The sequence below is a fragment of the Crassostrea angulata genome, chromosome 1, assembly GCF_025612915.1.
Source record: "Crassostrea angulata isolate pt1a10 chromosome 1, ASM2561291v2, whole genome shotgun sequence".
Lineage (NCBI taxonomy): Eukaryota > Metazoa > Mollusca > Bivalvia > Ostreida > Ostreidae > Magallana > Magallana angulata.
Genome location: NC_069111.1, coordinates 1,033,327 through 1,059,081, shown reverse-complemented (window position 1 = coordinate 1,059,081; position 25,755 = coordinate 1,033,327). Strand labels below are relative to the sequence as shown.

Here is a 25,755-nt window from a genome sequence, read left to right as displayed (position 1 = left end):
AAACAATAGAATAACAAGAGGGTCTTCCGTTGGAAACGGAAGACCCTAATAACTAGAGCAAAGCTCGTTGCAAAGCAACGAGTGGGTCTTCCGTTAATATCGGAAGTAAAGCTGGAAGTTCCTGTATGAAGCAGAGCCCTTAAACCAATAACAAGAGTAACTAAAATAAAAAGATGAAAAAAATCGAATTATTCCTGGTACGACTTAACAAAATACGAATGATTTTACGTACGACTTAACAAAAACCTTTCAGATTTCAAGAACGACTTAACAAAAAAATCCGAATGTGTTCAAGTACGACTTAGCGATTATTTATGGTACGAGTTAATTTTACTTTGAATATTACGCTATTTTTTAAACCAAGGACGCGGAATCAAAATTTCCGGAAAAATCAATTTTTAACCCCCGATATCTTTGTAATGCATCGTCCGATTTTCAAACGAATTTCAGATTCGTGTTCAGCATAACTAACTCTACAAACCTCGTAGACATTTTAAATTAAAACGAAAAATTCGAAAATTCGAAAATTCGAAAATTTTAAAACACTTCCGGTTTAGACCGGAAGTGACGGAAACTAATTTCCAGTCTTATGTCCAAATAAAAACGATCATTGCTTCAACACAGAAAATTCCAAGTCTGTATCTTGAACCGTTTTTGAAAAACGCCCTGGACAAAATTACTTTTTAAAAATTTTAAAATTGACGTAACGTAAAAACGGAAGTGACGTTGTAGTTGAAAATTTTAAAACTTTGAGGCACTTTAATGCTTCATAATCCCTGAAAGTTTCATGTAAATCTGTTGAAAACTTTTTGAGATATTAAGCTTTGAAAAAGTCAGAAAAATAAAGAAAAAGAAAAATAACTAGAGCAAAGCTCGTTGCAAAGCAACGAGTGGGTCTTCCGTTAATGTCGGAAGTAAAGCTGAAAGTTCCTGTAAGAAGCAGAGCTCTTAAACCAGTAACAAGAGAAAGTAAAATAAAAAGATGAAAAAATCGAATAATTCCTGGTACGACTTAACAAAATCCGAATGATTTTAAGTACGACTTAACAAAAACCTTCTTGATTTTAAGAACAACTTAACAAAAAAAATCCGAATGTGTCTAAGTAAGACTTAACAATTATTTTTGGTACGAGTTAATTTTACTATTAACATTACGCTATTTTTTAAACCAAGGACGCGGAAACAAAATTTCCGGAAAAATCAATTTTTAAACCCCGATATCTCTGTAATGCATCGTCCGATTTTCAAACGGATTTCAGTTTTGTATTCAGCATGACCAACTCTACAAACCTCGTAAACATTTAAAATCAAAACGAAAAATTCGAAAATTCGAAAATTTTAAAACACTTCCGGTTTAGACCGGAAGTGACGGAAACTAAATTCCAGCCTTATGTCCAAATAAAAACGATCAATGCTTCAACACAGAAAATTCAAAGTCTCTATCTTGAAGCGTTTTTGAAAAACGCCCTGGACAAAATCACTTTTTTAAAATTTAAAAATTGACGTAACGTTGAAACGGAAGTGACGTTGTAGTTGAAAATTTAACATCTTTTAGGGACGATAATGTTACATAATCTCTGAAAGTTTCATGTTAATCCGTTGAAAACTTTTTGAGATATTAAGCTTTAAAAAAGTCAGAAAAATAAAGAAAAAGAATAATAATAATAACTAGAGCAAAGCTCGTTGCAAAGCAACGAGTGGGTCTTCCGTTAATGTCGGAAGTAAAGCTGGAAGTTCCTGTAAGAAGCAGAGCTCTTAAACCATTAACAAGAGTAACTAAAATAAAAAGATGAAAAAATCGAATATTCCTGGTACGACTTAACAAAATACGAATGATTTTAGGTACGACTTAACAAAAACCTTTTCGATTTTAAGAACGACTTAACAAAAAAAATCCGAATGTGTTCAAGTACGACTTACCAATTATTTTTGGTACGAGTTAACTTTACTTTTAACATTACGCTATTTCTTAAACCAAGGACGCGGAATCAAAGTTTCCGGAAAAATCAATTTTCAAACTCCGATATCTCTGTAATGCATCGTCCGATTTTCAAACGGATTTCAGTTTCGTATTCAGCATGACCAACTCTACAAACTTCGTAAACATTTGAAATTGAAACGAAAAATTCGAAAAATCAAAAATTTTAAAACACTTCCGGTTTGGACCTGAAGTGACGGAAACTAAAATCCAGCCTTATGTCCAAATAAAAACGATCAATGCTTCAACACAGAAAATTCCAAGTCTGTATCTTAAAGCGTTTTTGAAAAACGCCCTGGACAAAATCACTTTTTTAAAATTTACAAATTGACGTAATGTAAAAAGGAACGTAACGTTGTAGTTGTAAATTTAACATCTTTGGGGCACAATAATGCTACATCATCCCTGAAAGTTTCATGTAAATACGTTGAAAACTTTTTGAGATATTAAGCTTTGAAAAAGTCAGAAAAATAAAGAAAAAGAAAAAAAATAATAATAAAAAGAAACAATAGAATAACAAGAGGGTCTTCCGTTGGAAACGGAAGACCCTAATAATAAAAAGAAACAATAGAATAACAAGAGGGTCTTCCGTTGGAAACGGAAGACCCTAATAATAAAAAGAAACAATAGAATAACAAGAGGGTCTTCCGTTGGAAACGGAAGACCCTAAAAAGAAACAATAGAATAACAAGAGGGTCTTCCGTTGGAAACGGAAGACCCTAATAAAAAGAAACAATAAAATAACAAGAGGGTCTTCCGTTGGAAACGGAAGACCCTAATAATAAAAAGAAACAATAGAATAACAAGAGGGTCTTCCGTTGGAAACGGAAGACCCTAAAAAGAAACCGAAGAATAACAAGAGGGTCTTCCGTTGGAAACGGAAGACCCTAATAATAACTAGAGTAAAGCTCGTTGCAAAGCAACGAGTGGGTCTTCCGTTAATGTCGGAAGTAAAGCTGGAAGTTCATGTAAAAAGCAGAGCTCTTAAACCAATAACAAGAGTAACTAAAATAAAAAGATGAAAAAAATCGAAATATTCCTGGTACGACTTAACAAAATCCGAATGATTTTAAGTACGACTTAACAAAAACCTTACTAATTTCAAGTACGACTTAACAATTATTTTTGGTACAAGTTAATTTTACTTTGAACATTACGCTATTTTTTAAACCAAGGACGCGGAATCAAAATTTCTGGAAAAATCAATTTTTAAACCCCGATATCTTTAATGCATCGTCCGATTTTAAAACGGCTTTCAGTGTTAGATTAAGCTGAATAAGCTCTACAAAACAGATATTCATTTTTGACTTGATCAAAAAATTCAATTTTTCGAAAAATTTGATTCACTTCCGGTTTTGACCAGAAGTGACAGATTTTCATTTCGAGCCTTAGGTAAAACGACAAAATCATAACCATTGAAAATTTCAAGCCTCTATCTTAAAGTGTTTTTAGAAACGCTGCGGACAAAATGACTTTTTAAAATTTTTTTTTAAATGACGTAACGTAAAAACGGAAAGGTCGTTTTCAAAGAAACTTTAAGATCTTAGAGGCATAATAGTTGCACATAATCTCTGAAAGTATCATTAAAATCGGTTGTAAACTTTTTGAGTTATAAAGCCGAAAAGGAGTCAGATACAAAAGATGTCACCTTTGACCTTCCAAACTGTGTGCTTGTTGGACAATCAAATGTCAGAAACTTAGCAATGTAAAGTTTATTATATTTCTGTGAATATTTCCTATGTAAAATTACAATGAATAAACATGCTATTCCATCTAACTGTGAAATAGTTTCTATGCTATCTGTCCATGGTGAATAGTCAACGAAAGTATTCACCGGCAGCATTCGATTTCCCTTTTTTAAACTCGGAACACCTCTGGTATAATCCGATCACAGCATTAAATTCAAAGTCCGATAATTCTAATTTGTTTATCATCAAGAAATTCTGCATCGCCAACAAATTAAGTTTTCTTCAGGATAATAATTAATATATCTATATCTATTTACTGACAGAAAGACAGACTAAGACTGTTGTGTTGTGTGAGGATGACAGACAGTTTATTGTCCCCCTCAACAGCAACTACTTCACTTGGCTTCGCCCATGAAATAGTGGCTGTCTTGGAGGACAATAAACTTGCTATCATCCTCATACCCAGTGAATAGGTATATAATGTCCCATCCACATAAATTTCGAGTTATATAACCTCCCATTTGTAACCTGCAATTTCACAGTGTAAAGTCAACAAAACAGTCTTAGCCGCAAGTTTCACCATTCAATTCTCATGTACGTATTAAACATTAGGGGTTTTCATATTGCATACCAATTCCAACAAGGGAGATCCCTCTAATGATGATCATTAAAATTCATTTTATGAATCTTAGCAACACTCATAAGCCTTCAAGTACAGCATCTCTTAAGGTGGCTCAAAACACCTTGAAATATTTTCTCAAATCAGCAGAAAATTACTTGATTATGATAGATATCATAATTAATAAGAAGTATTTAAGTCAAATAGGCAAAAAATGTGCAAATTTGGATGAACAATTACATTTTCAAAAATTTAATTCAATAAACAGTAACAAAAGCTCCAGGCGGACTAAAACTCAAACGGTTTAGAAACCCAATACTTTAACCATTAAGCTATGACGGTATACAACCCAATCGTAGGATATTAAGAGTTCAACAAAACATTTAAATCGCCATCTTGTGAAGTAGTGTCTTAAAAAGTATAAGTCTAGGTGTAGTGATACAAAAATATTAACGGGTACTTTATCCGAATCGTCCCTTGCTACCTTTAACTTAGTACATTTTATGAACAGATGTCTTTGTCTTAGAATAAGAAAGCTAATGCAATTCTGAGAAAAAAGTATACCACATATTGACAATTCCATTGAGGTTTGATAAACATATGGCCATTTAAGTGAACCCACCATTTCCAATTTCTTTTACTCAACACAGGTTTACAGGTTTCTCCATAGTAAAACATCTTTACCTGACCTTTTAGAGGTCAATTGTGTTCAACCACCTTTAATAAGAAACCTTATTCAATACAACATACATCTACATGATATTATCTTGATAAAAGCATCACATAACTTAGAAATACCCTTACATGTATACCAACCCCCTATCTTTTGATTTTCATAAAAAGTCATGGTTTGAAAAAGTCATCTTTTGCCTAATTTTAAACTTGTGGCAATTTCTATGAGTCATTTCTCACACATATTTGAAAACAATCATCAATGATACTAAAATTTGATCCTTTTATGTTTCTTGAATGATTTGTAGCATTTTAATAAATAAATAGACAAGTATTCCTGCATGTGATTTCTTTTTTCCATGAAAAAAAAGTAAGCTAACAATCATATTTATTAAATATCTAATATATTCTGGTTTCTTGTCTCTTTTTAACCATGATAAAACAGTAAGATCAACAAGTTCAACATCTGCCTTAAATAAAATTAAATTCAAACACACCCGGGTAGCTGGAGGCGGAGGAGAATTCCATTAAAAATGTTCAAATTTGACATGTTTTTTTCTACTTTTTTATGCACATATACCTTAAAAGGGTGAAAATAGATTGTTTCTTGCTCATTTCAAAAGTAATAATCATTGCTGGTGTTATTCAAAAGTCAAATGTACATTTACATATCCTACATGTAATCTTAATGGAGAAAATTGGAAAGAGTTGGGTGATTTTTCAACTATGTAAACACATCTAAATATCTTTATAAAATAAAAAATGAAGGAAATATAATTGCATACTTTTATTGAAAAACAAATTTTCACAACAATTATATTTCTTTAAACAGCCTTAATTTTGTTTTTCATAATTTCTTATCAAACATGAACAAACCACAATAGGACATGATGCTTTCTTAAAGTTCCATTATTGTTCATGCATTATCCGATTTAATTTGAATTACCGGTAGATAGTCTGTAGAACACAAGGAATATGCATGTGGGTAGAGGTGACAGGTTAACCTCAAGAGCTGAAACCACAAGAATCAACAGGTAAAAGCCATGTGGTAACAAGAGTCTGCTTTAAGCTGAAATGAAAAAAAAAAATTAGCTGTGTTAACATACATGTACTTGTAATAGCTGTGTTTACGTTAACATATACATAATATTTTTGGAAAAAATACACTGACCATGCAGTGTTATAAGTATGACATATCCAAATACCGGTATATGACATTAACATTTAGCCAGTACAAAATAAAAATGTGCATATCAAGTCATAATATCATAACATTAAAATAATTTCTTGGGTATAGACATATCAGATTGGGAGAGAGTGAGAGCAGGAGTGAGAGAGAGAGTTTGTTTTACTTGAAGTGCGACAGCAATATTTCAATTCATAAACTACAAAGGAATATTACCAATCCAAACATGCAGTGTCAAAGTATAAGCTTCTGGTACGTGTATACCATGTTTTGTCAATTCTACTGGGGTTTACTGCGAATAAATTTAGCGAGGATTTTTTTCTTCTTAAGAATTACATGTTTTAAAAACAATACTATGTATAATGCGCATAAAAATGAGGGATTAATAATACATGCTCATTTTAAAATTCAATGCAGTTTGGATTTCTTTTACAAGATCGAGATATTTTTGTCACAAAATTAAGCTGCCCTCTGACAGTTTCAGTCTTTGCCAAGATTAAAAGAGAGAGAGAGAGAGAGAGAGAGAGAGAGATAGAGAGAGAGAGAGAGAGAGAGATCTGAGGCACATGCAGTAAAAATTATTTACATGCTATGTAGATGTGATATGCATGTAAAGCTTACCTAAAATGAATCAATATGTATAAAAATAATCTAATCTCTCAAATTACAATGATTCTGTGAAATACTTATATCTTGAGAAGACTGTTTAATAGATATCATGGAACATTGACCTAAATTCTGAGCTTGATATAATATGAAATTTGAGACTTTTCATCATGCACTCTGTTTTACATGCCTGTTACACAAGCAATAACCATATATAACAGAGAGCGAGACAAAAGGTCTAATTTTAATTAGATTGAATATTTACTTTGTCAAATATATTTATTTAATTAAACACAAGCATGAGTTTTTTAATTTATAAATTAAGTGAAGGCGATATGGTAAAGATCTGCTATATTTAAATATTTAGGGTAAAGTTATCATCATGCAAACATGCACTCTAATTACAACATTCTATTCTTGTGTACCTTAGGACTCCCACCGCTTTTAATTTTAAATTCTTCATGCAATTTACTACTGATATCCTCTCTTCACTTGCCTCGGATAGTCTTTTAACACCATCACCAGTCCGGTAAATTCACCAAAGTCAAGCTAGCACGCACTAACTTCAACGCACTAACTCCGTTCTAAATATGCTTATCGACTAGTTTTTCGATCCCGACGGGAAAATATCCCTCGGTAAATAGGCGCAAGGCGCCTAAACTAGGACTTGTGACAATTAGGTGACCCCGGATTCCTGAGGGTGGGGGTCCTGCCCGGGGGTGACCGGTCTCAGAACCTTCAATAATTATGCCGTTCTTGGCGCCACGGCCCCCTGAATAATCGTTATAATAACTATATTATCATATTATATAGGGACATAAACAAGGCGCAGGGCGCCTAAACTAGGACTTGTGACAATTAGGTGACCCCGGATTCCTGAGGGTGGGGGTCCTGCCCGGGGGTGACCGGTCTCAGAACCTTCAATAATTATGCCGTTCTTGGCGCCACGGCCCCCTGAATAATCGTTATAATTCTTTATTTTTCATTTTCATAAATATTTTTTTATAATCGTTATAATTCTTTATTTTTCATTTTCATAAATATTTTTTTCCAAAAAAATTAGGACGTCTATTTGGTCGTCCTTGATATGCATTTATAGATAATCGTATTTTGCATAAATTGGTACCATATTTTCAGCCCTATATTATTTAGTTCGCAGCCAAAACGAAACTTCCGGTTTTCGTTAAAATTGTAAAGGAAATTGGAAAAGTTTTCCGTTGGAAACGGAAGACCCTAACTAGAGCAAAGCTCGTTGCAAAGCAACGAGTGGGTCTTCCGTTAATGTCGGAAGTAAAGCTGGAAGTTCCTGTAAGAAGCAAAGCTCTTAAACCAATAACAAAAGTAACTAAAATAAAAAGATGAAAAAATCGAATTATTCCTGGTACGACTTAACAAAATCCAAATGATTTTAAGTACGACTTAACAAAAACCTTTCTGATTTCAAGAACGACTTGACAAAAAAATCCGAATGTGTTCAAGTACGACTTAACGATTATTTTTGGTACGAGTTAACTTTACTCTGAACATTACGCTATTTTTTAAACCAAGGATGCGGAATCAAAATTTCCGGAAAAATCAGTTTTTAAACCCCGATAACTCTTTAATGCATTGTCCGATTTTAAAACGGATTTCAGTGTTAGATTCAGCTTGATAAGCTCTATAAAACACATATTCATTTTTTATTTGATCAGAAAATTCATTTTTTCGAAAAATGTGTTTCACTTCCGGTTTCGACCGGAAGTGACGGATTTTTATTTCCAGCCTTATTGCACATGTAAATTGCCAAATTCATAACCACAGAAAATTTCAAAACTCTATCTTAAAGCATTTTTGAGAAATGTCGCGGACAAAATGACTTTTTGTAAAGTTTAAAAATGACGTAACATCAAAACGGAAGTGACGTTGTTATGGAAACTTTAACATCTTTGAGGCATTATAATTGCACATAATCCCTGAAAGTTTCCTTTAAATAAGTTGAAAACTTTTTGAGTTATGAAGCCGAAAAGGAGTCAGAAAAAAAAGAAAAAGAAAAAAAATAATAATAAAAAGAAACCGAAGAATAACAAGAGGGTCTTCCGTTGGAAACGGAAGACCCTAAAAAACAATAGAATAACAAGAGGGTCTTCCGTTGAAAACGGAAGACCCTAATAATAATAGAAAGAAACCGAAGAATAACAAGAGGGTCTTCCGTTGAAAACGGAAGACCCTAAAAAGAAACCGAAGAATAACAAGAGCCAATAATAACTAGAGCAAAGCTCGTTGCAAAGCAACGAGTTGGTCTTCCTTTAATGCAGGAAGTAAAGCTGGAAGTTCCTGTAAGAAGCAGAGCTCTTAAACAAATGACAAGAGTAACTTTAATAAAAAGATGAAAAAAATCGAATTATTCCTGGTACGACTTAACAAAATACGAATGATTTTAAGTACGCTTTACCAAAAACCTTTCCGAGTTCAAAAACGACTAAACAGAAAAATCCGAATGTGTTCAAGTACGACTTAGCAATTATTTTTGTTACGAGTTAATTTCTACTTTGAACATAACGCTATTTTCTAAACAAGAACGTGGAATTAAAATTTCCGGAAAACTTAATTTTTAAATCCCAATATTATTGTTATGCATCGTCCGATTTTAAAACGGATTTCAGTTTAAAATTAGGCATAAAAAAAGCTTCTTTGTTGCTTTATGATTATTATCAAATCATTGGTGAGAAAAGAGTTATTATGAAAAGACTTAATAGCCCTTCTGGCCCCTAATTTGAGGGGTCAGCCCCTTTTTCTTGATATCAATTAAAAGGTCTCGCTTATTTAAACATATTTTGTTCTACAAGTGTTCACAAATTGTAAAACGTTATCGAGATATCTAAACAACTGTGTTTTAGGGGCTGACCCTTTAACCCCTGATCGGGGTCACTAACAACAACATTTTTGGTATCATTTTGTTAAGAACATTATTTTGAACAACTTTTGTTCTACATTGCTTTTCAAAATATTTCTCCTTTTTCAGATATTAATGATCAAAGTTTTCAACTTCTGGCCCCTTGAAACCTCTAATTACGTAACATATGACTTAGGTATGATACTGTATAGATAAACAGCTGTACAATGGGCATTTTTTCTTCTATAAATAATAACAAAATATTTTTCAGTAAAGAGTTTTTATAAAAAGACTTTAGAGCCTCCTTGGCCCCTAATATGAGGGGCCAGCCCCTTTTTCTTGATATCAAATTAAAGGTCTTGCAAATATAAACATATTTTGTTCAACAAGTGGTTAGGAATTGTTAACCTTTCTCAAGATATCTGTATAAATGTATTTTAGGGGCCGACCCTTAAACTCCTTACCAGGGCCACCAACAACAAAATTTTAGTTTTCGTATTGTTGAGAACATTATTTTGAACAACTTTTGTTCTACATTGCTTTTCAAAATATTTCTCCTTTTTCAGATATTAATGATCAAGGTTTTTAACCTCTGGCCCCTTGAAACCCCTAATTACGTAACATATGACTAAGGTATTGTACTGAATAGATAAACAGCTGTACAATGAACATTTTTGCTTCTATAATTAATAACAAATATTGTTCAGTAAAGAGTTATTGTAAGAAGACTTAAGAGCCATCTTGGCCCCTAATATGAGGGGCCAGCCCCTTTTTCTTGATATCAAACTAAAGGTCTTGCAAATATAAACATATTTTGTTCAACAAGTGGTTAGGAATTGTTAATCTTTCTCAAGATATCTGTATAAATGTATTTTAGGGGCCGACCCTTAAACTCCTTACCGGGGCCACCAACAACAAAATTTTAGTTTTCGTATTGTTGAGAACATTATTTTAAACAACTTTTGTTCTACATTGCTTTTCAAAATATATTCTCCTTTTTCAGATATTAATGATCAAAATTTTCAACCTCTGGCCCCTTGAAACCCCTAATTACGTAACATATGACTAAGGTATTGTACTGAATAGATAAACAGCTGTACAGTGAACATTTTTGCTTCTATAATTAATAACAAAATATTGTTCAGTAAAGAGTTATTGTAAGAAGGCTTTAGAGCCACCTTGGCCCCTAATTTGAGGGGCCAGCCCCTTTTTCTTGATATCAAATTGAAGGTCTTGCAAAATTAAAGAACTTTTGTATTACATGTGTTTACAAAATATTTATACATCAAGAGATATTACAGAAAATGTGCGAAAATTTAGTGAAAAAATTTGGTGCTAATTTTCAGGTTCAGGCGAGCTTCGAGGCCTTGAGCAATTTTCATAATTGGAAGCATGGTGGTACATCTACATACATTCATCTACATTCCCTGAAAATTTCAAGCTTCTATCTTGATTAGTTTCGGAGAAGATGCGTGGACAAAATGACCCTTAAACATTTACAAAATCGTCAATATCTGAAACCGGAAGTGACGTCATCATTTAAAAATTTTATAATATGTAGCGCCGAGCATGCTTTATTTGTCCTGCAAATTTTGTGCGAATCGGTTGGATAGTTTTTGAGAAATAGTGCTCCAAAAAAGTCAGAAAAAGAAAAAAAAGAACTAGAGCAAAGCTCGTTGCAAAGCAACGAGTGGGTCTTCCGTTAATGTTGGAAGTAAAGCTGTAAGTTCCTGTAAGAAGCAGAGCTCTTATACCAATAGCAAGAAAAACTAAAATAAACAGATGAAAAAAATCGAATTAGTCCTGGTACGACTTAAAAAAATACGATTTTTTTTTAAGTACGACCTAACAAAAACCTTTCCGATTTCAAGAACGACTTAACAAAAAAAATCCGATTGTGTTTAGTACGAATTAACAATTTCCGAATTATTTTAGGTACGAGTTAATTTATCTTTGAACACAACACTATTTCCTTAACCAAGAACGTGGAATCAAAATTTCCGGAAAACTCAATTTTTAAATCCCAATTTCTCTGTAATGCATTGTCAGATTTTAAAACGGATATCAGTTTAAATTAAGCTTTATAAAAGCCCCTTTGTTGCTTGATGACTTATATCAAATTATTGATCAGAAAAGAGTAATTATAAAAAGACTTAGTAGCCCATCAGGCCCTTAATTTGAAGGGTCAGCCCCTTTTTCTTGATATTAAAAAAAGGTCTTGATAATATAAACATATCTTGTTCTAGAAGTGTTCATGAATTGTCAACCGTTCTCGAGATATCTAAACAACTGTATTTTAGTGGCCGACCCTTTAACCCCTTACCGGGGCCACTAACAACAAAATGTTTGGTATCATATTGTTAAAAACATTATTTTTAACCACTTTTGTTGTACATTGCTTTTCAAAATATTTCTCCTTTTTCAGATATTAATGATCAAAATATTGAATTATGGCCTCTTGAAACCCCTAATTACATAATTTATGACTTACGTATGGTACTGTATAGATGAACAGATGTACAAACAACATTTTTGCTTCTATATTTAATAACAAATTATTGTTCAGTAAAGAGTTATTGTAAGAAGACATGAGAGCCATCTTGGCCCCAAATTTGAGGGACCAGCCCCTTTTTCTTGATATCAAATGAAAGGTCTTGCACATACAAACATATTTTGTTCTACAAGTGTTCAAGAAATGTTAACCGTTCTTGAGATATATGTACAAATATGTTTTAGGGGCCGACCCTTTAACTCCTAAATGGGGTCATAAACAAAAACATTTAAGGTAGCATACTGTACAAAACATTATTTTGAGCAACTTTTGTTCTACATTGCTTTTAAAAATATTTCTCCTTTTTCAGATATTAATGATCAAAGTTTTGAATTTCTAGCCCCTTGAAACCCCTAATTACGTAACATATGACTTAAGTATGGTACTGTATAGATGAACAGCCCAACAATAAACATTTTTGCTTATATAATTAATAACAAATTATTATTCAGTAAAGAGTTATTGTAAGAAGACTTTACAGCCCTCTTGGTCCCTAATTTGAGGGGCCAGCCCTTTTTTCTTGATATTAATTGAAAGCCCGTGTAATTTGGAACAACTTTTGCATTATATGTTTTAACAAAATATTTATACATCAAAAGATATTTCAGAAAATGTGCAAATATTTCGTGAAAAAATTTGGTGCTAATTTTCAGGTTCAGGCGAGCTTTGAGGCCTTGAGCAATTTTCATCAAGAAGCATGAGGGTACATCAACATACATTCATCTACAATCCCTGAAAATTTCAAGCTTCTTTTTTGATTAGTTTCGGAGGAGATGCGTGGACAAACTGAAGTACATATAAGAAGCAGAGTTCTTAAGCCAAGAACAAGAGTAACTAAAACAATAAGAAAAAAATCGAAAAATTCTTGGTACGACTTAACAAAAACCGAATGATTTAAAGTATGACTTAACAAAAACCTTTTCGATTTTAAGAATGTCTTAACAAAATAAACCCGAATGTGTTCATGTACGACTTGACACGATTATTTTTGGTACGAACTAATTTTACATTTAACTTCACGCTATTTTTTAAACCAAGAACGCGGAAACCCCAATTTCTCTGTAGTGCATCGTCCGATTTTAAAACGAATTGCAGCGTTAGATTAAGCTTAAAAAGTTCTTTGTTTTTGCTTAATAAAAAATATTAAATTATCGCTTAGAAAAAAGTTATCATAAAAAGACTTACTAGCCCTTTTAGCCCCTAATTAGAGGGACCAGCCCTTGTTTCTTTATATCAAGGAAAAGGTCTTGCAAATGTAAACATATTTTGTTCACATGTATTCACGAATTGCTAAACGTTTTCAAGATATCTGAACAGCTGTGTTTTAGGGGCCGACCCTTAAACTCCTTATCGGGGCCACCAACGACAAATTTTTAGTTGCCATATTGTTAAAAACATTATTCTTAACATTCTGTGTTCTACATTGTTTTTCAAAACATTTCTCCTTTTTCAGATATTAATGATCAAAGTTTTGAACTTCTGGCCCCTTGAAACCCTTAATTATGTAATATATGACTTAACTATAGTACTATAAGGATAAACAGCTGTACAGTGAACATTTTTGCTTTTATAATTAATAACAAATTTTTGTTCAGTAAAGAGTTTTTGTAAGAAGATTTTAGAGCACTCTTTGCCCCTAATTTGAGGGGCCAGCCCCTTTTTCTTGATATCAAATTAAAGGTCTTGCAAATGTTAACATATTTTGTTCACCAAGTGTTCACAAAGTGTTAACCGTTCTCGAGATATCTGTACAAATGTGTTTTAGGGGCCAACCCTTAAACTCCTTAATGGGACCATCAACAAAAAAATTAAGGTGACATATTGTACAGAACATTATTTTGAGCAACTTTTGTTCTACATTGCTTTTCAAAATGTTTCTCCTTTTTCCGATATAAATGATCATAGTTTTGAACTTCTGGCCCCTTGAAACCCCTAATTACGTAATATAAGACTTAGCTATGGTACTGTATAGATAAACAGTTGTACAATGAACATTTTTGCTTCTATGATTGATAACAAATTATTGTTCAGTAAAAGGTAATTGTAAGAAGACTTTAGAGCTCCCTTGGCCCCTAATTTGAGGGGCCAGCTCCTTTTTCTTGATATCAAATTAAAGGTCTTGCAAAAATGAACATCTTTTGCATTACATTATTTTAAAATATGTATACATCAAAAGATATTTCAAAAATGTTCAAAAATTTCGTTAAAAAATTTGTTGCTTATTTTCAGGTTCAGGCGAGCTTCGAAGCCTTGCACAATTTTCATAAGTGAAGGCAATAGGGTACATCTACATGCATTTATCTACAATTCCGGAAATTTTCAAGCTTCTATCTTGATTAGTTTCGGAGGAGATGTGTGGACAAAATGACCCTTAAAAATTTACAAAATTGTCAATATCTGTAACCGGAAGTGACGTCATAAGTTCAAATCTTTATTACCTCGAGTATTTACGATACCAAACAAGTTCTGAAAATTTCGTGGAAATCGGTTGAATAGTTTTTGAGATATAAGCCACAAAAAAAGTCAGAGGAAGAATAATAATAACTAGAGCAAAGCTCGTTGCAAAGCAACGAGTGGGTCTTCCGTTAATGTCAGAAGTAAAGATGGAAGTTCCTGTAAGAAGCAGAGCTCTTAAACCAACAACAAGAGTAACGAAAATAAAAAGATGAAACAATCGAATTATTCCTGGTACGACTTAACAAAATACGAATGATTTTAAGTACGACTTAACAAAAACATTTCCGATTTCAAGAACGACTTAACAAAAAAAATCCGAATGTGTTCAAGTTCAACTTAACAATTATTTTTGGTACGAGTTAATTTTACTCTGAATATTACGCTATTTTTTAAACCAAGGAGGCGGAATCAAAATTTCCGGAAAAATCAATTTTTAAACCCCGATATCTCTGTTATGCATCGTCCGATTTTAAACGGCTTTCAGTGTTAGATTCAGCTTAATAAGCTCTATAAGTTTTTGATTTGATCAGAAAATTCATTTTTTCGAAAAATTTGTTTCACTTCCGGTTTCGACCGGAAGTGACAAAATAATTTTTTCTGTACATTTGCCATAAATCAATCCGCAGATTTACAATCACAGAAAATTTCAAGTCTTTATAAACAACCGTTTACGAGAAAAGTGCTGGACAAAATCACTTTTTGAAAATTTTTAAAATTATGTAACTAGAAACCGGAAGTGACTTAATGACTAATAGTTTGAAGGCTTCAAGGGACAAGAAATTAAAATAATCCCTGAAAATTTCTTGCAAATTGGTTGAATAGTTTTTGAGATATAAAGCAAAAAAGAAGTCAGAAGGAAAAACAAGAAGAATAATAATAATAAAAAAAAACAATAGAATAACAAGAGGGTCTTCCGTTGAAAACGGAAGACCCTAATAATAAAGAAAAAGAAACCGTAGAATAACAAGAGGGTCTTCCGTTGGAAACGAAAAGAAACATTACAATAATAGAAGGGTCTTCCGTTGAAAACGGAAAACCCTAATAATAAGGAAAAGAAACAATAGAATAACAAGAGAGTCTTCCGTCGGAAACGGAAGACCCTAAAAATAAAACTAGAGCAAAGCTTGTTGCAAAGCAACGACTGGGTCTTTCGTTAGTGTCGAGACTAAAGCTAGAAGTTCCCGTCAGAAGCAGAGTTCTTAAACCAATAACAAGAGTAACTAAACTAATAGGAAAAAATTCGAATAATTCTTGGTACGACTTAACAAAATCATAATGATTTTAAGTACGACTTAAAAAAACCTTTCCGATTTCAATAATGTCTTAACAAAAAAATATCCGAATGTGTTCAAGTACGACTTAACAATTTTGGGACGAGTTAATTTTACATTTAACTTTGCGCTATTTTTTAATCATTTAATATTTATTCGTTTGATGAGATATTGGCGCTTCTGATTGATCGAAAAATTTCTTTGATACCTACATCAATAAAAATTTTTGCCGGATCTACTTTTCTGAACTGTTATGATCTACATGTACCTAATCTAGCTTTAATAACCTTTCACAAAATAGCTTTCATTTAAGGGCTATAGATAAAAATTTTTAGAGCCCTTTGATCCCCTAATTTAAGGGGCCAGCCCTTTTTTCCTGGCATCAAATGAAAGGACATTTTATTCTGAACACATTTTGACATCAAATGTTTAGAAATACGCTACCGTTCTGGAGATATATGAGAAAGAAAGTTTTAGGGGCCGATCCCTTATCTCCTTATAGGGGCCGTTTGACGAAATTTTGAAGGTTGCATATTGTTAAAAACATCATTTTGTACAACTTATCACCTGTACTGCATTTCAAAATAGTTTTTCTTTCTGAGATATGGGTGATCAAAATATTTGACTTTTGGCCCCTAAAAACCCTTAATTACATAACACATGATAAAATCATTACAATGCTTGGATACATAACTGTGAGATAAACATATTCGCTTCCATAATTTATTACAAAATATCCCTCGGTGAGGAGCTATAGATTAAAAGACTTAAGAGCCCTCTAGGTCCCTTATTTAAGGAGCCAGTCCCTTTTTTACATATCAACTGAAAGGTCATTTAATTTCTCAGACATTTTGTTCAACAAGTGTTTAAAAATTTGTCACCGTTTTTGCGATATCTGAGAAAAAACGTTTTAGGGGTCGGTCCTTTATCTCCTTATTGGGGCCGCTGAACCAAATTTTGAAGCTTGCAATTTGTTAGGTACATCATTATAAGCATCTCTTCTTTTATACTGCATTTCAAAATAGTTTTCCTTTTTGAGATATAAGGGATCAAAGTTTTGGACTTTTGACACCTAAAAACCCCTAATTACGTAACACATGATAAAATCGTTATACTGCTGGGCTTCATAACTGTAAAACAAACATATTTGCTTCTATAATTTATTACAAAATATCCCTCGGTGAGGAGCTATATATTAAAGACTTTAGACCCCTCTAGGTCCCTAATTGAAGGGGCCAGCCCCTTTTTCTTGATATCAGCTAAAAGATCTTGTAAATTTTTACTTTTTTTGATATACATGTTAGGTCAAAATATTTTCCAGAAAAGAGATAAACAAAGAAAAGCACGAAAATTCACGACACTTTTCAAATCTCAAATTTCGAGCCCTACCGAGCTCCGGCGTTACTTGTGCTAAACAAACAGGAATGGTTTTGTTCAGATAAACAATCTTTTGTCTATCATCTCTGAAATTTTGAAATCAATATCATTTGTAGTTTAGGAGAACACCCTTGGACAAAACAATCCCTAAAAATCCTTAAAATGCCAATATCTCAAGAACGGATATGACTTCATCAACCAAAATTATTTCCGATAAGGTTTAGAACATAGTTGGTAAGATCTGAAAATTTCGTGCAAATAGGTTCAGCCATTTCTGAGATATCGCGTGCACAAAAGGGGGTAAGAAAAAAAAGAAGAGGAAGAAGAAAAAGAATCCGAAGAAATAACAATAAGGTCTTCCGTTGAAAACGGAAGACCTTAACTAGAGCAAAGCTCATTGCAAAGCAACGAGTGAGTTTTCCGTTAATTTCGAAAGTAACGCTATAAGTACGTCTAAGAAGCGGAGTTCTTAATCTAGTAACAAAAGAAACCTAAGTACAAAAAGATTTTTAAAAAATCGAATGATTCTTGGTACAACATAACAAAATCCGAATGGTTTTAAGTACAAATTAACAAAAAACCTTAACCATTTCAAGAACGACTTAACAAAAAAAAACCAATGTGTTTAAGTACGACTTAACAAATTTGACTTCATTTTAGGTACAAGTTTACTTTACCTTGAACTAACATCTATTTTCTTAACCCAGAATGCAAAATTAAAATTTACGTAAAAAATCAATTTTGTTCAAAACATATTTCTGAGCAACTTTTCCTCTTCACTGCTTTTCAAAGGGTTGACCTTTCGTACTGTGTGCTTGTTGCGTCATTAATTGTCAGAAACTTATCGATGTAAAGTTTACTTTACTGTACCTCTGTGAATATTTTCTATGTAAAATTACTATGAACCAGTCAACATTGAAATGTTGAACATTTCAAAGGCCCCCGCTTATGTTATTCCAGAGAATTCTGCTTTGACCTTGACCTATAACTTAAAATTTTTCCAGCTGGCATAGAACTTTTAATTCAATTTCATTCCCCCTAACATACAGGCATTTTTGTTCAATCTGACTAAGATTAAGCATATCTGGGAAATAATCTACAGTCTAAAACTAATTTTAAAAAGATCTGCTATGACCTTCACATTGACTTGGTTCAAGGTCACTGCACGCCATTAACCAATAAACTCTGTAAACTCTGTTTAGGTAAAATATTAGCCAAATAGGGGCTAAAAGGAGAGTATATCTATGCTCTTAAAATATGGATTTTTGTGTGATCTGATATGACCTTGACTCTTGATCTACAAATATCATTCGAGGTCATTGCATATCCTTTGATGAAAGGCATCATGTGGGTGAAGTATGAACCTGATTGGAGCAAAGGGAGACATACTCTGGACAAGGATTTTTTAAAAATATAATTCTGCTATGACTTTCACGGTTTATTTTCACTGAAAATAGGTTCAAGGTCGCTACACACCCTTTACTCAAAAGCTCTGCTTATGTGAAGTCTGAGCCAAATAGGGGTTAGTAGAAATTATATATGCTCTCAAAAAAGTATTTTTGCATGATCCGATATGATCTTCACCCTTTACCGTTTAACCATAGAGACACTTTGTGTCAGATTGACACGAAAGGGAAAGAAGATATGCCCAAGACAAGGATTTTATATATATAATTCTGCTATTACCTTAACCTTATACCTAAAAACATGGCTCAAGGTCACTGCACATCCTTTATCCAAAGGAACCCTGTGGATGAGGTATGAGCCAGATTGGGCCAAGGGGAGAGAAGCTATGCTCCGGTCAAGCCATCTCAAATGGACAAACGGACAAACTGATCACTAGAAGGCGCCCGTATAAACATGCTTTTTTATCTAATTTAATATAGTATCCATGCTATCTGCCCATGGTGAATAGTCATCAAAACCATTCATCAGCAGAATTTGATTTCCTTCCTTTTTAAGGTGGTATTGGACATCTGTCGATATTAATGTGGATTAAAGTACTATATAGTTGAAAAATTTTCACCGGTTTAGAATTTTCAAATTTTACAATATTTAACCAAATAATAGCTTTCAAAATATTTTAAAAGTTAAAAATTGTAAAAACCCCAGCGGGATTCGAACTCATGACTTACAGGTTCCTAGTAAACCCTCTAACCCACTGCGCTACGGAGTTAGGTGACCATTTTTGAAAAGAAACTACCTGTACTTATATAATTACACTTTATTTTATTCTTTATTTCGATAAACAATACATCACAACATGGAAGTGTCCCATACCACCTTAAGCTCGGAACACCTCTGACCTAATCAGAGCGCCGCATTAAATACAAAGTTTAATTTAACTCCAATTTGTTTATCATCAAGAAATTCTGCATCGCTGACAAATAAAGTTTTCGTCTGTATAATCAAATACTAATTAACTGACTATTCGGACAATAGGAAGTTTATTGTCCCACTCCACAGCTACTATTTCCCTTGGCTTTACCTCATGAAATAGTTGCTGTCTTGGGGAAAATAAACTTGCTATTGTCCTCATACCCAGTAAATACTAAATAGGCATATAATATCCCATCCACCTACATTTCATGTTATATAACCTCCAGTTTGTAACCTTCAATTTCACTGTGTAAAGTCAACACATCAGTCATAACCGCAAGTTTCACAATTTATTTCTGCTTCTCATGTACTTAAAATTAGGGGCCTTAATATTGCTTACCAATTCCAACAAAAGACATCCCTCTAACATTAGATAATCATTAAAATTCATTTCATGAATCTACGCAACACTGATAAACCTTCAAGTACAGTCACTCTCAAATTTTACAAAAATATTGACGGTACTTTATCTGAAACTGTTCCTTGTATTTTTAACTTAGTACACTAACATTTTATGAAAAGACGGTTTGTCTTAGAATAAGAAAGCTAATGCAATTCTGAGAAAGAGAATACCACATATTGCCAATTCCATTGAGGTTTAATAAAAATATGGCCATTTAAGTGAACCCATCATTTCCAATTTCCTTAAGTAAACACAGATTTACAGGGTTCTCCATAGTAAAACATCTTTACCTGACCTTTTAGAAGTCATCTGTTGTTCAACCACCTTTAAAAAGAAACCTTATTCAATACAACATACATCTACATGATATAATCATGAAAAAACCTTCACATCACCTAGAAATACCCTAACATGTATACCCCCCCCCCCCTTCCATCTTTTCATTTTCATAAAAAGTCATGGTTTGAAATGTTTTACCTAATTTTATGAAACTTGTGGCAATTTCCTTGAGTCATTTCTCACACATATTTGAAAACAATCATCAATGGTTCTAAAATTTGATCTTTATTTGTTTATTGTATGATTTGTACCATTTTAATTAACAAATAGACAGCTGTCCTGCTTATGATTTCTTGTTTTCATGAAAAAAAGTAAGCTAACAATCATATTTAGTGAATATCTAATCTATTCTGATTTCTTGTCTCCTTCTAACCATGCTAAAACATCTGCTTTAAATTAAAAATAAATTCAAACACACCCAGGTAGCTGGAGACAGAGTTGGTTTCCATGAAAAATGTTCAAATTTGACATGTCTGTCTACTTTTTTGCATATATACCTTAGAAAGGTAGAAATAGGTTGTTTCTTGTTCATATCAAAAGTAATTATCATAGCAGATGTTATTTCAAAGTCAAATGTACATTTACATATCCTACAAGTCATCTTAATGCAGACAAATGGATAGAGGGAGGGGGGGGGGGATTTTTCAATTATGTAAACACATCTAAATATCTTTATGAAATAAAAAATAAAGGAAACATAATTGCATACTTTTATTGAAAAACAAATTTTCACAGCAATTATGAATTTCTTTAAACAGCCTTAATTTTGTTTTCATAATTTCTTATTAAACACAAACCACAACATGGCATGGTGCTTTCTTCAAGTTCCATTATTGTTCATGCATTATCGGATTTACCGGTAAATAGTCTGTAGAACACACGGAATATGCATGTGGATAGACGTGACAGGTTAATCTCAAGAGCTGACCCACAAGAATCAACAGGTAAAAGCCTTGGGTTCCATGTGGTAACAAGAGTCTATTTTGAGCTGAAATAAAAAAATAATAATTAGCTGTGTTTATATACATGTACTAGTAATAGCTGTGTTTACATTAACATATGCATAGTATTTCTGGAAAAAATACACTGACCATGCAGTGTAATAAGTATGACATATCCCAATAGAAATACAAATACAATACAAATACAAATATTTTATTGGCACAAACACAATTACAATAATTGGCAAAGGCCCAATGAATATATAAGAACATCATTGTATGTTTACAATAGTTGCAAGTACAGTATATATATTTTTACTGATCTACAGTAAAACACGGTTATAGCGAACACGCTTATAATGAATTGACGCTTACAGCGAAGTGAATTTCATTCCCCAAGTCTCTATTTCATGTTGTAAACTTGACGGATATAACGAATTACGCTTATAACGAAGTTAAGTTGGCCGTCCCTGGGACTTCGTTATAAGCGTGTTTCACTGTATATAGATCAGTTTAACATTTCCTTAGACTAACTGACATCTGTGTTCAAAGCAGTCATTAATGAATTTAACAGTAATATTTAAAATAGTATGTATTTCACTATTTAAACATACATGTAAAATGTATCTTTCTCTGTCCAAGTTATTGGCAATATTTATTTTACTTATCTTATAAAAATCACTAAAATAGCTGTTCCTTAGATGAGAATAGGCTTTACATTGAAAAAGAAAATGAGTTTCATCTTCAATTGCACCAGTTTTACAAGCATTACAATATCTTTCATTCCTAATTGTGGCATTATATCTACCACTTTCTATTGCAAGTTTATGTGCACTTAATCTTATTCTACTAATAGAGGATCTCTCAGATCTTTTCCTGAATATATCAACATAGGGACTTCTTTTTCTCATATATAATTTTTGAAAAAATGAAAGTTTTTCTGAACTAAAAATTGTTGATGATTGCTCTTGGATACATTGGTCAATGATTCTTTGCTTTATGTTTGGTAAAAAGTGTTGGATTGTGCTTTTATAATTACTAATGTTTGAGAATCCTAATTTGTCTAGGATGCCATAAATTTTCTTAGTCCAGGAATTGGAATTGATCGTTCCCTGATATAATTTAAATGCCAAAGAATTAGATGTTATCTATTGATTCCAATATTTAATGCTTGAGAATGAGATTTTAGACCAAAGTGGTAACCTGTTTAATTCTGCCAAACAACCAGCATTAGATGCTTTGCAATGTAATCCAAGTATATCTTTAAGAAATTTTACATGAAATTTTTCGATAACTGAAATATCTTTCAATGAGAGATCCACTCCCCATATTTCACAACAATAAAGAAGTACAGGAAGTACAATAGAATCAAAAAGTTTTTCTAAGAGCTTACATGGATTATCAATACCAATTATTTTTTTCATTTTAAAATATGCTTTTCTGGTCTTTTCAACAAGCACAGATGTTGCTAAATTAAAATTCCCATGACTTTTCAATACAATACCCAAATAACAGTATTTTGATACAACTTGCATAGTATTTCCATTGAAAGTGAAATTGATGCTTTGATGTTTACTATTTGAGTTAAAAACCATGATTTTAGATTTATCAACATTGACTTGTAATTTCCAATTTGAACAATAGTTGTAAAGAATATCTAAACTAGTTTGTAAACCACTTTTGCTCTCTGATTAAATAACAATATCATCAGCATAAAGCAGATAGTTTACATTGAGATTATTTACATGTACAGGTTCACATTTTACATTTTGTTTCAAGTCACTGACAATACCATCAATAAATATATTGAAAAGTGTAGGGCTAAGAACATCTCCTTGTTTGACACCACATTCAGAGTTAAATATTTTACCTAACCCATCAGAAAATTTTATCCTACTGGTTGTGTTGCTGTACATGGAAAAACGAATATTAAATAATTTTTGAGAAATATTAGAGTTAAGGAGCTTATAAAATAAACCTTCTCTCCATACAGTGTCAAATGCTTTTCTAAGGTCAATGAAAGCAGCATATACTTTTTTACTTTTATAATGGTCAATGATAGTTTTTATAGAGAACAAGTGGTCTGATGTTCTACAGTTTTCTTTGAAGCCAATTTGATTTTCACTTATAAGTGACATGGACTTTACAAATTCAAGTAACCTAGTATGTATTATTCTATTGAAAAGTTTTCCAAGATTTGAGGTAATTGATATACCTCTTTAATTGCTAGGGTCAAGCCTATTTCCAGATTTATATAACAAAACTAAATAACTTTCATTCCAGCTTTGAGGAAATGTACCAGAATTTAGTATAACATTAAACAACTTTCCCAAAGAATTTAACATTAAATAACTTCCATGTTTTAACATCTCATTTGCTATCATATCTGTAGATGAGCTTTTCCCATTTTTCAGAGATTTTAAGGCAGTTTTAATTTCATTTATGGTGATTTCTGGTTCAAGGAAATTACTATGGTGTAGTTTATTTTTCATAGCATGAAATTTTTTTAATATATCTTTATTAAACTCATTAAGATTGTTGTCAGCTTTATTGAGGTTTGTAAAAAATTGGTAAAATTCTTCAGAATTAACTTCATTAGACGAAACCTGTCTTGTGGTAGATTTATCCAGTTTGTTCAATAATTCCCAAAATGATTTAGGATTATTGTTAATATTTTTGTAAATATCATTACAAATTGTGTTTCTATAATTTTGTTCCTCAAATTTACATAGTCTTCTGTATTTTGCTTTATATGTATAAAACATTTTCCTGTATTCACCATTGAATGGGTGTTTGTTTACAAGTTTCTCATAATTTTTAACTGTATTCCTAAGATCAGAACATGACTGTGAGAACCATGGTTTTTTCCTTGTTTTATGTTTGCCTCTTGATGTTTTCATAATAAATTTGGTTGATATTCCTGCACATTCAACAAGTATTGAGCTAAAGGCTTTTGAGATTGATTCACTATCAAGAAATTCATTATTCATAAATTCAGAAAATTTAATTTGAAATAAACTGCTTTGAATATTATTAGTGTATGATTCTATTGCATCATTGTTCAACAGAAATTTTCCGGGAATAGGTTGTAAATTATTTAATCTATCAGAGCAAGGTTCTGAGCAAAAACTGTCAACTATTGCACAACATATAGGCCGATGGTCTGAGAAGGATGTAAAATCTAAAACTTCAAAGTAACCTTCTGAATTCAGAATGAATATCCTTAGATACAAGACAATAATCAACAAGACTACAGCCGTTATATGTTATACAAGTTGGCTGACCAGTTAGGTCACCTGTTGTTCTACCATTTAAAATTCATAAACCAGATTCCTTACAAAGGTTAAAAAGGCATTTGCCACTATTGTTAATATGTTTGTGGTCAAGATTATTTCTTGACATAATTTTATCTGGTTGATATAGAACATCATCAGAACTTGTGTGTTCAAAATCAAACATAACAAAATCAGGTTGGGTATTGGTGTACGCATTGAAGTCACCTTGTATGATTACATCACCATACTTACTATATTTCATAATATCACTTAGCAGAATTGAATATATGTCTTCAATGTCGTTTGCATTGCCGTTAGAGTATTTAGGAGAAATATAAACAACTCCAAGATAAATATCCCTTTGTAATCTAAAAAAACTTTTATCAAGTTTGATCCATAAAATATCTGGATGATTATTACTTACTGGTTTAATACCATTTATAATTGTTGTTTTAGCATAGATATGTATTCCGCCTGAATAACGCCTAGCTTTTTTATGTTTTTTCCTAAAACTTGAATGAATTAATTGGTGATTAGGAAATCCATTGAATTGGTTTGTTTCACCTGTCCAGGTTTCGACTAGACTAGCTATGTTAAATTGGGACAATTGCTTTTGAAAATGAGGATCTTGGATTTTTTCATTTGATAGACCTTCAACATTCCACATACCCAAGTTCAGAAAATCTGCATTACACTGTTTGGAGTGTTTTGAATATTTTTTCATACTAAATTGAAATAAAAGGGATACTGGAAAAATACACTTTTTGTAATAACTATATGCATATCTTTGAGCAAATATTCTTTGCTAACACTAAAATAGAATAAAAAAGAAAAAAAAATACTTGTTCCTGAAAACCCACAATTCATAGTGGATAGAGACATTATTTAAAGTATCATATACAATGTATTCAATAAGTCATCAACAAAGTGATGAACTGTCGTAATTATATGGAACAATTCAGTACATTATATGTAGTACAACAATCTGGATAACGAAAATTCTTCAGCAATACCTTACAATGCTGACATTATACAGTAATCAGACTAGCTATCTGATAATAAACATATATCTTAATGGACATATATGTCTATTTTGTAAATTTGAACAGTGCTTTTTTAGGTTTTCAAAAGTAGCTTACAT

General features: G+C 32.2%; 1 long non-coding RNA gene and 1 pseudogene across 1 annotated transcript; both read right to left on the bottom strand.

Annotated features, from left to right (window-relative positions):
• Nucleotides 1–5,729: 5,729 nt before the first annotated feature.
• LOC128179672 (uncharacterized) lies at nucleotides 5,730–7,879 on the bottom strand. The gene is made up of 2 exons (XR_008243118.1): nucleotides 7,175–7,879; nucleotides 5,730–6,026 (listed from the first exon to the last, which is right to left on the bottom strand). It is a non-coding gene; the product is annotated as an uncharacterized LOC128179672 (long non-coding RNA).
• Nucleotides 7,880–21,863: 13,984 nt separating this feature from the next.
• On the bottom strand, nucleotides 21,864–23,023 carry LOC128178871 (uncharacterized; annotated as a pseudogene).
• Nucleotides 23,024–25,755: the final 2,732 nt, after the last annotated feature.